Here is a 15,367-nt window from a genome sequence, read left to right on the forward strand (position 1 = left end):
TCACTAGTAAATAACCGGAATTTATTTTTCTCCCATTTTATGTCTTTCAATTTTTTTCCTTAAATACATCTGAAACAATTTTAACACTCATTTTAAAAATTTTAAGTTCCAGATTCTGTATGTTTGTATGTATATATGTATGCAAGTATATTATATGTGTGCAGTCATGCAAAACGTATTGCTATGTTACCTAAGATACAAAAGAAAACACAGTCTCAAAGGAAAATTAACAATGAAAAAGAAAAAAGAAAGTAAAAAAAAAAAACAAAGCTTTGACCTTCAATTAGACTCCATCAGTTCTTTCTGTGGAGGTGGAAAGTATTTTTATCATGAATCTTTTGGAATTGTATTGGATCATTGTATTGCTGAGAATTGCTAAGTCAGTCTCAGTTGATCATTGTTTAATATTACTGTTACTGTGTACAAAGTTATTCTGGTTCTGCTCACCTCTTTTTGCATTAGTTCACATGTATCTTTCAAGTTTTTTCTAAAAATATCATGCTCATCATTTCTCCTACCACAGTACTAATCTATCATAATCATATCCCCCAACTTGTTCAACCATTCTCCAACTGATGAGCATTTGCTCAATTTCCAGTTCTTTAACACCACTAAAAGAGCCACTATAAATATTTTTGTCGTATGAATCCTTTTCTCATTTGTATAATCCTTTCAGATACAGACCTAGAAGTGGTATCTCTGAGTTACAGGGCATGTACAGTTTTATAGCCTTTTGGGCATGGTTCCAAATTGCTCTCCAGAATGGTTGGATGAGTTCACAAGAGTTCACTGTTACCAACCATGCAGTAGTATTCCAATTTTCCCACATTCCCTCCGACTTTGCCATTTTCCTTTTCTGTCATAATAGTCAATCTGATAGATATAGGTGGTACCTCAGAGTTGTTTTAATTTGTATTTCTCTAATCAATAGTAATTCAGAATGTTTTCTATATGATATAGATAGCTTTTGATTCTTCATCTGGAATCTGCCTGTTTATATCCTTCAACCATTTATCAATTGGAATGACTCATATTCTTTAGATATTTCCACAGTTCTCCATATATTTGAGAAATGAGGCCTTTATCAGAGAAATTTTTATTCCTCCCCTCCCCCCCAGTTCCTGCTTTCCTTCTAAGCTTGGTTGCATTCTTCTTTGTGTGTGTGTGTGTATATGTGTGTGTGCACAAAACCTTTTTAATATAATGCAATAAAATTGCCCACTTTGCATCCAATAATGCTCTTTAACTCTTTTGTGGTGATAAATTCTTCCCTTAATGATAAATTTAGCAGGTAAAGTACTCCATGCTCTCTTAATTTGCTTATGAGATCACCCTTTACATCTAAATCATGTACCATTTTGACTTTATCTTGGTATATGGTGAGATGTTGTTCTATACCTATGTTCTGTCAAACTGCTTTCCAGTTTTCTCAGAAATTTTTGTGAAATCGTGACTTCTTGTCTCAAAGGCTTGGATCTTGGGACTTGTTTAACACTAGAATACTATGGCCATTTACTTCTATGTTTTATGTACTTAACATATTCCACTGATCCACCACTCTATTTCTTAGTCAATACCAGATTATTCTGATGATCATTACTTTGTAATACAGTTGAGATCTAGCACTGCTAGGCTACTCTTTCACATTTTTTTCATTGATTCTATTGATATTCTTGATCTTTTCTACAAAATGAATTTTGTGTTTATATTTTCTACCTCTATAAAACAGTTTTTGGTAGTTTGGTTCTATGGCACTGAATAAGTAAATTAATTTAGGGATAAATTTCAATTTTATTATATTGGCTTAGCCTACTTGTAATCAATTAATATTTATGCAGTTATTTAGATCTGACTTTATTTGTGTGAAAAGTGTTCATATAGTTCCTGGATTTATCTCGGCAGGCAGAATACCAAGTATTTTCTACTATAAGCAGTAATTTTAAATGTAACTTCTCTTTCTATCTCTTCTTGTTGGACCTTGTTAGTAACATATATAAATGCTGATGATTTTACATCTCACAAAGTTGTTGAATTATTATTTTAATTAATTTTAGTTGATTTTCTAGAATTCTCTAAGTGTATAATCATATTACCTGCCAGGACTGATAGTTTTGTTTCCACATTGTCTATTCTAATTCCTTCAATTTCTTATCTTTTTCTTATTGCTATAACTGGCGTTTCTAGTATAAGATTGAATAACAGTAGCATCCTTGCTTTGCCCGTGATCTTACTGAAAAAGTTTCTGATTTATACCCATCACAGATAATGTTTGCTAATGGTTTTAGACAGATATTATTTATAATTTAAAGGAAAACTCATTGCATCCCCTCCCTGAAGTCATGGTCCTCTTCAATAATGAAGGACAAGCAACAATGGGTCAATGAGATTTTTAATGTTATAAAAGTGACCTCTATCTTAGAACAGATTAAGAAACACTTTAGCAGCAGAGTGGCAATGTGCTATGGTATGTGACATATACTGTCAAAGTCCTAGTATCATTAGTTTTGTTAATGTTTTTTAGAGGCATTGATTGCAAAGGGAGGCAGGGACATATTGGGAAATAACTGTGGCACATAAGGAGCAAAATGAATCAGTCACACTTCAAACAACAAATTTAACGGCTCCTGTTACTTTAAAATACACTACTATAGAACAAGAGGAGGGTTCTGTTAATCTTAGTGGCAGGCCAAAGTCCATCAGAAGCTTAATCAGGATGCCAAGCAATTATAAGCTGATTGACCTTGTGTTTGCAGTCCTTCCCAGCTTTGGATTCTAAGCCTCCTATTGCATTAGCAGTAAGGAAGAGTGTCAATGGATCCATCTGTGGCCATTGCTCTTGGCTTACTGCTCTGTATGTCATGTCTGTTTCTCATTTTATCATGGAGAAAGGGCTTTGGAAGAGGAAAACTTCCACCTGGTCCTATTCCTCTTCCCATTGTTGGCAATATGCTCCAGGTGGACCTTAAGAATATCCCTCAATCTCTTTGCAAGGTAAGTAAGTATCTCTGTCTTCTGTTGGTTTCATTCCTGACTCTAGCTGCAGTCAGTTTATTTTGTCGGACTGTCTTCAAGCAGCTTGTTCTAATGAGTAGAGCATGTTAGAGTAGGGAGGTAGACACCTCATAGGTTTTCTAGACTATATTTCGATTCACTGTAGTGGCCATTAGGACCCAATGCTTCAGCACTAGCTGGGTGCCATCAAGTTCCTGTAGAAATTGATGAAATCAGTGCTGCAACAATTGCCATCCTCTGCTATCACTGGTCACACTGGCACCATGAAGTTGTAGGAGAAAATGTCTTTAGTCCCACTTAAATTGCTCATTGCCTACCATAGGAAGAAAGGTGGTATTTAATGTGCCTGATTATTTCTGTTGCCGGAGGGACGAGTAGGGCCTGCAAACAGGTGGGGACCTCCAACCTCTGTCAGATCAGAGTGGAGAATGTTTTCCTTGCACATTCCTTCAGAGGAGCCCTTAAGCGTCTCTGTGTGCTGGCCCAGTCCTTGCATATAATCTTAAGTGTGCCTGATTAAAAGTAACCCTGGCCTTGAGAAGAACCAGTGAGTTCTGAATTAAGATCTGTAGATCTCAAAGCCTTTGAAAGTTAGCATGGGGTAGTAGAAAAGGCATTGAATTTGAACTTCAAGTCCAGATTCTGAAATACTAGCTTTGTGCCTCAGAAAAGTCATGATAACCTCTTTGGATCTTAGTTTCCTGTGTCTGTATGAGGATTTTATAAAAAAAAAAATATCCTATCTGCCTCACAGAGTTGTGAGAAAAGATTGAGATTAATATGTGAAAACAAAATTATCTTCTCATTTTTACCTGGTAGATCGATAAACCAATATGTTTTTTACCAAATCCTTCCCAGATATATCCTGATCTTTGGGGCCTCAGTGTCCTCATCTGTGAAATTATGATTGATTTAGAAGAGGAGTTCTTAATCTTGGGATCATGAAATCTCATTGGGTCTGTAGATATATTTCAGAGGTTCTGTGAGTTAGGATGGGAAAAATTACATCTTTATTTTATTGTAATATAAGTGATTTTCTTTGTAATCCTATGTATTTCAATTTAAAAATATTCAGAGGAGTACATAGGCTTTACCACACTATTAAAAGAGTTCACGACCAAAAAAAGGATTTAAATGATCTCCAAAGTCTATTCTGGACGTATACCTATGATCCAGGTTTGTAGGATTTCTACTGGAATGTGTACCCTTTTTGGCTCCAGGATTTCACTGACAGCAATGTACCCATTTGCAAATATGCTATTCTCAAAGCTTTAAATGAATAATAATAATAATAATAATAATAATAATAATAATAACACTTATATAGTGATTTCAGGTTTGCCAATTGTTTTATAAATATTGTTTTATTATTCTCAAAGGAATCCTTAGAATTAGGTATCATTATTATCCTAATTTTACAGATGAGGAGACTGAGGCAGACAGAGGTTAAATGATTTGCCTGAAGTCACATAGCTATTAGGTATCTGAAACTGGATTTTGCATAGAGCCTTCTTTATTCCAGGTTCAGTGCTGTACCCAATATGGCACCTAGCTATGAAATATAAGTTCAACCTCTTCAAAAGGTTGGGGATATTGCACCAAGGTCATACTGTACTTCATTAGCCAGTCTTCTGGCTTCTAGCCCAAGGCACAGGGTGAACTTTTAGCCTTTTGAGCCATCTATGGCTCGGTTGGGTTCATGGGTTGTATTATCTGCCCTGTAATAAATGTCAGAAATATTTTGAAGGAGGTGATAGTGGATTGAGAACTTCTCCAATAAGGTCAACAACTGTAATGGCAGCTGTTTATCACCTGATTCAGTGATGACCCTCTCCTTACTGCCCACATCTCTTTTCACAGCTAGGAAAACAATATGGCCCAGTGTTCACTCTGCAATTGGGTGTTGAGCATGTAGTCGTGTTATATGGGTACAAGGCAGTGAAAGAAGCTCTGATTGATCATGGTGACAAGTTTGCTGATAGAGCACCTGTGCCACTTTCTAAGTTGGTTACCGATGGAGTAGGTAAGTTTCTGCTTGGTATAGAGGAGTAGAGTAAAACAAGAAAAGAAAAAAAAGAATAGTATTCTTAGAAATTAGTGGAAATAGACCCACTTTTAAACCAAAGCCCCAAAGCTGTGGCATTTTTGGAAGGATGTAGTGAGAGATACGGAATCCAATAGTTTTGTCCATGGCAGCAGCTGCATTGCTTCATGTTGTATGTTATCACAAGTTAAAGTAGCAAGAAAGAGATGAAGTGAAAAATAAAAAGACAGAAAGATAGAGACAGAGACCCACAGGGAGAGACAGAGACAGAGAAAGAAGAGCAGAAAGGAAAGAAAGAAAAAAAGGAAGAGAGAGAGAAAGACAATGGAGAATGAAAACAAGGAAGAGAGAGAGAGAGAGAGAAAGAAAGGAAGGAAGAAAAGCAGAATGACAGAAATAATGGAAGAAAGGAATCAAAGAAAGGAAAAAGAAAGAAAGAGAATGGTTTTGTAGTGGAAGAGTCCTGGAGGGAAAAGCTAGATCTCCTTCTCCCATCTTTCCAGCCTTTACTGTTTCCTGTAATCATTTTCCCCTCAGCTGTGACTTTCACCTTCCAAGATCCATTACTCCAGTTCATTTTCAAGTTGTTTGTAATTTTCTCCTTGATGTTCAGGGATCCAGTGCTCAGCTGCCTGGTGGACAATGACAACAACTTTACATAGCCTGGGATTCCTAGGAGCATGTCTTCTGGCAATCTGACCAGTGTCTTCTCCATCTTTTCTATGAATATGTCATAAGAAGCATTGTCAGATGTCTTACCGAAATCTGAGTCTAGTCTGTCATGGCATTGCCTAGATCTAGTAGTCTAATAATACTGTTAAAAAAAAGAAATAAGATTAAGCTAGCAAGACCTAGTCTTGATGAACCCATGCTGGCTCTTAGTGACCACCCTTTCTAAGTGTTCACTAATCAACCTCTTTAAAGAGTGCCGAAAAAGTTAATAACTGAGACAAGACCACACACTGTGTAGGATATTGAGACTTTTGTCTTGACATAGATGTCTTGTTGGGCATAGCAGAACAGGGTGAGTGGCAGCCAATAGAGATACAATGTTAGGAAATTTTGCACAAAATTGGCAAAATGAAGCTGGTGGTCAGCGATTTGCTACATGCCACAGGTAACAGGCAAATCAAAAGCACTTCATTCTGCAAGGATAATGATCATCCAAAATATTGAGCCTTTGAAGACCAAACAAGGTCTTGTATAGCCAATGTGGATCAGCATCCACAGGAAGGAAAAGTATCTACACCTTTTGAAATAGTCTTAAAAGTTATCATAATCTGGCTACTTCTGGAATGGGTCACCTTGCTTAGCTTACTAGAGCTCAAATTGGGACAAAAATACCTCTCTCGTGGCATTCCATCAGCTACTTCCTGGCAAAAGTCTCTGAGAATCTTTTTCATTATGACTCCTGATAAACTGACTAGAAGGCAAACACATTCTCCGCTATGTAGAACACTTGTAGTAGGGACATATGAGTTAATCAAGGTGGGAAACGCATGAATGAATTAACAACAACAACTACAACAAGAGTGAACAAATACAGTACCTACTATGTGCCAGGCATTGTTTTAAGTGCTTTTTAAGTAGTATTTCATTTGTTCTTTACAACCACTCCAGTAGGGGGTGCTATTATTACTCTTCATTTTACAGATAATGAAACTGGTGAAAAGAAGTTTAACGATTAGTTTAGCTTGTAAGTATCTAAGGCTAGATTTGAACTCAGGTCTTTTGACTGCAGGCCAAATGTTCCCTTATGAAGGATCTTGAAGAACAGGGTAATGAATGTGATTTTGATAAAGGTCCCATGGAAACAAGATTACAGGCAAAAGGATAGTTCTCGATATGAGTTTAGTTAGGTGAAGTCTTCCTCCATGTCTGCAATCAGAGGGTGATATCTGAAGGTAGGAAGGTGTGATATATTCAGAGAAAGAAGGATATGCCATGTTAAGCTTTAGTATGTGTGTATCCATGTGTGTACCATAAAGGCATGTGAACACTTTTTCCATTGCTCAAATTAACTACAAATCTTTGTGTAATGGCTGTATTTTGTTTTCACTCAAAAATCACTTCCTTGTAAACAGCAATCCTGTGTAGGATTGTTTCAGACATAGGGGGAAAAAAGAAAGCTAAGGAAAGCCACATGATTTGGGATTTCTACTGAGCTTTCATAACTTTCTATTCTTATTAATTGTACCTCTAATTGTTCCGTCATTTCAATCGTGTCCAACTCTCCTTGATTCAGTGTGGGGTTTTCTTGGCAAAGATACTGGAATGGTTTTCTGTTTTCTTCTCCAGGCCATTTTACAGATGAGGAATGGAGACAAACAGGGTTAAGTTATTTGCCCAGTGACACACAAATAGTAACTGTCTGAGGCTGGATTTGAATTCATGAAGATGAGTTTTCCTGACTCCATGTCTGGTACTCTTTCCACTGCACCACCTAGTAACCCACAAAAAAACAACACAGAGAAACTCTCACTCACTCTTTGGTGTCTATGTGAAGTGGGAAGACTAGGACTTCAGGACTTCATAATCCTTTAGGTTCCTTGTGTAAAAAGATGGAGAGATATCAACTAACTTGCCCTCTCACCATTCAGTTTCTCAAATTATGTCTTTATCCTGGCCTCCCTCTTTGTGGCCACTTCATTACCAGGAGCAGGATGTGGGTGTAGGGCCACCTGATGTGTTTGTGACTGTGATGAAGAGAGAATGAGACAGGAAACAGTACAGATAGAGGAGAAAGTAAAATGATACCCCATAACATTCTGTTCTCCTAGAACAAGGGTTTTGAGTCAAGGGCCCAAGGACTTTTTGCCACGGACTTTAGAGTCTAAGGTCTCTCTTCTTCCTGCTTCCCTTTCTAGGCATTATCGCAAGCAATGGAGAGACATGGAAGCAAATCCGCCGCTTCTCCCTCATGACCCTGAGGAATTTGGGATGGGGAAGAGGAGCATCGAAGAGCGAGTCCAAGAAGTGGCAAAGAATCTTATGGAGGAGTTAAAAAAAACAAAAGGTTGGTGTTTTTTACTTTGTTACCACTGACCTTACAAAAATCTGTCCTATCCCTTATAACTCATGAAGACTGAGGTTGGTCCAAGGAATTTACTGTAGTCTGAAACTACCATGTTTGTACTTTTTGGCCCATCCTGGGGATATGCCCATGGCCATGTGATCATTCCTAGAAGCCCTGAAGAGTCAAGACAGCTGAGAGAAGAGATGAGAGGCAGTGCAGCTCTGCTAATGAGTTCATGCTATTCTTGTGAGGAGGCAGAATGGTGAGGAACATTTAAGGGAATACCTTACTTCTTTTTATTCCTTTTCAGATGGAACAGAGCTCACAAGACCCTAGCAGCACCAGTTCCATTACCTTTAGTCAATGACTCCAGGGGCAGAAGGCATTGCTTTAGGATCATTTTGGGGAGTCCAGATTTTCTGACTAAGCGAAGGAGTGGAAGCAGGGCTGAGAACATTGCTAGGAAGTCAATGAGCTGACTCAGCAGCATTTCTTGGAAGCTTGTTTCCCTTCATGCTTCCTCCTCTTCACACACCACCCCCCACATCTAAGCTATCTCACAGAAGTGTTGTCATTCTTCTATAAAATCTGAAACTTAGGGGGCCACAGGACACGAGATGCTGATGCATAAATTCTATGGAATAACTACTTTTTACACCATAAAAGGCAAACTATGTGTACTCTGTGTGTGTGTGTGTGTGTGTGTGTGTGTGTGTGTGTGTGTGTGTGTGTTGGGTGGTAGGAACTGGGCAGTAGAAGGATACTGTCAGTTGCTCAAAATTACCTGTATGTGCTCTCCTACTCCAGAAAATTTCACCAGCAATAATATAGGAATAAACTGAGAACAGCATTTCCCCACTACTGTGGAACCTGGGACTTTTGCCACTCACCACTGTAGGTGTTTTCTCCCCCATTATAATGTAAGCTCTCTAAGGGCAGGGGCTGTTTTAGTATTGTCTGTATACCCCTGATGTTTAGCACAGAACCTAGTAAGAGCTAAGTGACTGCTGGGATTGGCTGCTTGATACTCTCTTCTCCCTCACCTCTATCATGCTGTTCTCCACTGGTTCTTCTTTGGGCCTGATTTTTGCTTCTCAATATTCTTTTGCTGGATCACTATCCACCTTCAGTCCCCTGAGTGTGAATATCTCCAAGACTCTGTCCTTGGGCCTCTTTAGTATAGCCACCACCTCAACCACAATCTCCCCTCTCACCCTGATGGAGGCAGCTCAGGACCTCCAAACCCAAGAGACTGGGAAACAGCAAAACCAGTGTCCACAGGAGCTACCTTGTGGAGAAGGGGCCCATATTTCTCTTTACCACTAGCAACAACTGATGACCAGCTGCCACCAATAGGTACATATGCATGAGGGCCACAGGGGTGGCAGCAAGCTCTAGACCACTGGTCCTGGTGCAGCCCTGATAGCTCTCATCTGAGGAAGCAACTCCTGTGGAAAAGGGACTGGCCATTGCCACCAGCTGCCAGCCAATTGCTATTCATAAGGCAGATGGGCCAGCCTTGCTAAAACAGTGAGGCACCCTAAGGGAGAACAGAGGCCAGTCAAGGAAACCTAGAATCACCACCTTGACATTATCAATCCTTTGACAACCCAGAACCCTGAACCTAAGAGCATTTGGAATAGCAAGGCTTCCAGACCAGTGCCTGCAACCCTCATTCTGGGATAAGTGATTGAAATGAAATGAAATATAATTTAAAAATAGACATGAAGAAGTCTGAAAGTAAAAGTTGGTTAGGGTGAGGTGATGAATATGGTTTTAGAAATGGGAATTGGTGATGTATGGTAGGAAGAACACTGTAACTGGGGCCAGGAGAGAGTTTGGGTGGCATTCCACTTCTTGATCCTTCCTAGTTGTGGCACATAAATCAGCTGATTTTCTTGAGCCTCAGCAACCTCACCTATAAAATGGGAATTATCCTATTTGCACTTAGGATTCTCATGTGGATGAAATCAGATGCTTCATAAAGGGTGGTTTATTTTGAACCTTGCTGTGCCAAGCTAGAATGTAAACTAGAAGGGAAAGGAGGACAGTCAGGTCCTACCTAAAGGCAGGTAAATCTACCTTTTGATTGCAATAATAGTATTAAAGTCTTTCTTTCTCTCTTTCTCCTTTAGGATTACCATGTGACCCCACATTCATCCTTGAGTTTGCTCCTTGCAATGTAATCTGCTCTATCATTTTCCAGAAATGTTTTGAATATAAAGACCAGAAATTTCTATATTTAATGAAGCTTTTGAATGAAAACATCAAGATCAAGTTCCCATGGATGAAGGTGAGACCAGTGTTCTCTCTGTTTGGAGCTCAGAATCGTTTTTTAATTACTTCAAAGAAACTACCAGAAGCAGTTAGGCTAGAGTTCATCATTCATTCCATTGGGAGGTACAATAGTGCCATGTTGGAACGGGTTCCTATTTTCTTCTTCATTGACAAGGACTAAAAACAGAAAAGGGCACCCTATGTGGTCTGATTTGACAGACATTATAAGGCCCTTCCCTGGAGTAGTTCACCCACTGGTCACAGGGACTGAGTGTTAAAATTCACATTACTAGAGACAAGCTGACTTTTCCCTTGTGCACCCGAGTTTGGATCAGGTTAGCAGATGAGTTAGCTGTCCCAATGGAAGGTGGAGGCTGAGCTCTTAGAAGACCTCAAAATGAGAAAGGATGAGAACTTTTCTGTAGGAAGTAAGAATTGAGAGTGAAAGCCAAGGTAGTTTCAGGCAACCAAGGAACAGAAAGCTAATTTTTTAGAGGGTTGTGTAGGAAATGATGAGAAAAGTCACTATTTTCCAAAGGGCACTTGTCCCACCCTTACTCAGCCGTATTCTCAACATGATCCAAGTGTTAGAGTTGAAAATTATTTTCTTTTTCTAATAGACTATGATATAAAATTCTTCTTTTTAGGTCTACAATTCTTTTCCATCTCTAGTACGTTATCTCCCTGGATCTCATCACAAAGCAGTTAAAAATTGCAATCAATACTTGAATTTATTTTGGAAGAAGTGAAGGAACACCAAAGAACACTGGATCCCAGCAATCCTCGGGACTTCATTGATTGTTTCCTGATGAAAATGGAGCAGGTAGAGTGTGAGCAGGAGGTCTGAATCTCAGTTCTGTAGGTGAAATGGCTTGTGTATTAGAGGCTGACATTCACATTCACAAACATAGAGCAGTAAATAATCATATTTTAATCATAATATGGCCAGAGCACTATATGAGAAGAATGAGAAGACAGGGTCCTAGCCCTGATGGAATTTCTAACCCAACAGACAGGAGAAAGCCCATGTAAGGACAAGAATAATTATCAGGAATGTGTAAGGAAAGCCAAAATAGATTAAAAATTGAGGATTTAAGTGATGAAGGAATTTGGAATAGCAAGAAATATAATATTTGGAGTGGGTTAACATAAGACTTCCTTCTGGAAGAGTTAGGTTTTAGTCTGGGTCTTGAAGGAGGTCCCAGAGCTAGCAGTGAGGACTGGGCAGGACATTTCAGGACTCTACAAAGACAGTGGGGAATAGGGAACTTTAATCTGAGCAGCCTAATTGGAATGGAGGGGCTGCTGTGGTAAGTACTTGGGGGAGGTTGGTGGGTTTTACAGTCAAGATAGTGGAGTTAGAGGCTCCTCACTTTCCCACCATTCCACAAACAACAAAGAGCAAAACAAAAAGAAAGAAAAATCATTGAAAAGTTGCATAAAGAAAAAAAATCCACCGAATTAGAAGCAAAACTAGAATAAAGCAATATGCTAATGTAATTCATATGGAGTAAATGAAACCCTGAAAGTACCAGAGAAACAGGGGAGAAGGTAAAAGATAGGCTGATGGAATGCTGAAATGGATCAATGACCTACTTACAGCAATGAAGTGTGCTCTGAGGTCATCACTTATGGTTTTCTTACCAGATGAACCAGAAAACACATTAATTCAAAAACATTTAATTTAGCAATGTGTCAACATAACTGACCAGGAAAATCCTTCCTTCATCAACCTATGCACATAAGGGTATATTCTCCCACAGATTCCTACCCCATTGGTAGATGAGGGAATGTGGGAGAGGGCAAATATGTAGACCAGAGCAAGAGATTTTTAGAACTAATATGTACAGTAGTCTTGTGTTTCATGTGTGAGAATCTTCAGAATTCCATATCCTTCCCCCCCACCACCACCCACAGTGGGCATAGACCTTAGTTGACTTGAACTTGAATTATGCCCCCTAGTACCTGCCTGCTTTTCCTGTGTTTTTACCTTTCTTATCTTTAGTCCATTGGATATTTTTATATATTCAATTTCTTCTCAGTGTGACTTTTCCTCAATATCAACATCTCATTGTCAAGGGCAAAGCATTTACCACCTCAATTTCCTCATTAGTAAAATGACAATAATAATGCACTAACTGTATCACAGTATTTTGATGAGGATAAAATGGGAAAATATATGGATCCTTTTTGCATTAATTGTTTATATATATATATATATGGAAGTTGATAATTTTTTTTCCTTCCTTATTTGCTAAACTTATAAATCCTGTTCGTCTCACTGAACTCACAGAATAACATAATTTAATCGGAAGAAAATACAATAGCTTACATGTGTGCAGTGCTTGGCATTTGTTGCTTAGTCATTTCAGTTGAGTCCAACGCTTCATGACTCCATTTGGGTTTCTTGGCAAAGATACTGGAGTGGTTTTCCATTTCTAGCTCATTTTACAGATGAGGAAACTGAGGTAACAAGGTTAAGTGACTTGTCCAGGATCACACAGCAGTTAGCCAGATTTAAACTCAACCCATGCACCACCTAGCTGCTTGTGCATACCCACAGATGTGAATGATATATACTATAGGTACAGATATCTTGCAAGATAGTATCATGTAGGACAGTTGTATCAAACATGAATAGAAATGGATCCTGGTAGGCCTCATATTAACTTAGAAAATGCAGAAATTAACATTCTCTATGTTGTATTGTATCTTTATTTATTTTACTAAACATTTCCCAATTACATTTTAATGTGGTTTCAGCCACACACAGTTTTGTTGGTGGCTTGAGGCCTGAGAGCTGAGAGTTTGACCCCCCTGATGCAGCAGATAAAGAGCTGCCCTCAGAGCCAGGCAAAACTGAGTTTAAGATCCCTCTGTGACACAAAATATCTATGTGATCCTGGGCAAATCACTTAACACTATAGTGCCTTAGGGCTAGGAAACTCTCTTGAAATTTTAAGGTTTTCAGAGAAAGTGCAGACTTGCATGGGCAGACAGAATTTTTTTAACCTGCAAGTTACCTGTGCCAATAAAATTGCAGGTCTAATCTCTTTCTGTCTGTCTCTCTGTCTGTATATATCCCCCCATCCCTCACGTATCTTTCTTCTCTCTGTCTCTCTCCCATATGTGAGATCTGCAAGGGCCAAAATGCTTTGATAATTGCAGCTTCTTGTTCTACTTTGGATTGTGTTGCTTGAATTTAATTTATTTATAGGGTCATAGATTTAGAACTGAAATGGATCTTGGAGGTAATTGAATCCAACTCCCTCATTTACAGATGAGGAAACTGAAACATAAAATGGTTAAATAACTTGCCCAAGGTCAACATCAGAGCTGGTGGTGTGTTGGGGGCAACTAGGCAGTACAGTGAACAGAGTACTGACCCTGAAGTTAAGAGCATCTGAGTTCAAATCTGGCCACAGACACTTGACAAGCTGTGTGATCCTGGCCAACTCATTTAATCCTGTTGTCCTCCCCCCCCAAATTAAAACAACATCTTGGAACTGAGATTTAAACCAAGGTCCTCTGCTTCCAAATCCATTATGCTTTCCATTTTGCCCTGCTGCCTCTCTTACTTTTCCATTAATCATACCAAATTATTCCTAGGAAAAGCAACAACCACAATCTGAATTTACCATTGAAAACTTGGTCCGCACTGTAAGTGATCTATTTGCTGCAGGAACAGAGACAACCAGCACCACCCTGAGATATGGACTCCTGCTTCTCCTGAAATACCCTGAGATAGAAGGTGGGATAATGTAATCCACATGAGAGGGGTTCCTGGTCCTTTTGAGACTTTCCTTGGAAACTTTTTTATTGCCATTTTAATGTATTTAAGTCATTACATGTTCAAGTTTACTTATTCCTCCTTCTCCACTACTACTTCCACCTTGCTTAGTTAAGTGGTATATAATTGTGAGTTATTATTAGAGGTAGCCACATAGATAGTGAAATGAATAGAGACTGGAGCCCAGTGACAGAACTGGGTAGAAGTGAATGATTGAGAGGCACTGGTTCCTGATAGCTTCTTGATCCTACCTGACCATAGAAGGAGCTGGTGCCTCTGGATTCCTGTCACTCTACAGCCGCAGAGGGAAGTACCTTGGGCATATGGTTGGTCACATTAAGTTGTAGAACAGGTCCAGACTGAGAACCCTCCTCATTTCCTAAATCAAGTGCTACTTGGTCTTATTTTTTTAAGGACACCTGACCTTTTCTTATGGGCATGGGACATAGGTGCCTTAAGGATGCTCAGCTAGCTTAAGAGACTAAAATGGAGGGGCAGAGCCAAGATGGCAGAGTGAAAGCAGTGACTTGCTTAAGCTCTCCCCCAAACTCCTCCAAATACTCATAAAAAATGGCTCTAAACAAATTCTGAAGCACCAAAACCAACAAAAAGACAGTGAAACAAATTTACAGCCCAAGACATTGTGGATGATTGATCAGAAAGGTGTATCAGGCCATGCTGGGTGTGCACTGTAGCGCAGCGCGAGGGTTCAGGCCCCAGCAAACCTGGAGCAGGCCTCAGGGGACTGAATTGCAGGAAGTTGTGGTGGTTTCCAGACTGCTCAATCTGCAATTGCCAAAGACGACTTAGAAGGTCAGCAGGAAAAGTCCCTTTCTGTGGTGCTCAGAGAGGAAGGTGGGGTTTCAGCTCCGTTCCCCAACAGCATAGCCCTGGGGGTGGGGCAGCTGCCTCCAGAGCTTCTGGCCCACAGACTGAGGGGGAATCCAGTGGCTGATCAGAGAGGGATTGCAGGGATCTCTTTGCCAGTGCTGAGGCAGGAATCTCTTGCTTTACCCGTGTTTGGATCTGGGTCACAGTTCTAGGGGCATTGCTGGGGTGAAGAGGAGCGCTAGCATGGAGCAGCTTGTAGTGGCTGTGGACCTTTCACAGTTACATGACAGAAAGGAGTACTTGTGGTCACAGGCCAGGAAAGGAGTAAACACCTTGCCCCTTATCATACCATCTTGGAAGAACTGAAAATTTAAGGTCCCTAAAGTTCTCTGAAAAC

At 39.6% G+C, this 15,367-nt stretch overlaps 2 pseudogenes across 2 annotated transcripts in view; one reads left to right on the forward strand and one right to left on the reverse strand.

Annotated features, from left to right (window-relative positions):
• Nucleotides 1–15,367, reverse strand: part of LOC110203744 (cytochrome P450 2C19-like) — a 68,185-nt pseudogene that overhangs the window by 25,820 nt on the left and 26,998 nt on the right. The window lies entirely within an intron of this gene.
• LOC110204332 (cytochrome P450 2C19-like) lies at nt 2,674–14,114 on the forward strand (annotated as a pseudogene). The gene is made up of 6 exons (XR_013485126.1): nt 2,674–2,991; nt 4,873–5,035; nt 7,924–8,072; nt 10,208–10,365; nt 10,997–11,172; nt 13,959–14,114. The product of XR_013485126.1 is annotated as a cytochrome P450 2C19-like (transcript).

The sequence above is a fragment of the Phascolarctos cinereus genome, unplaced genomic scaffold (assembly GCF_003287225.1).
Source record: "Phascolarctos cinereus isolate Bilbo 61053 unplaced genomic scaffold, phaCin_HiC Scaffold_3;HRSCAF=262, whole genome shotgun sequence".
NCBI classification, from domain to species: Eukaryota; Metazoa; Chordata; class Mammalia; order Diprotodontia; family Phascolarctidae; genus Phascolarctos; species Phascolarctos cinereus.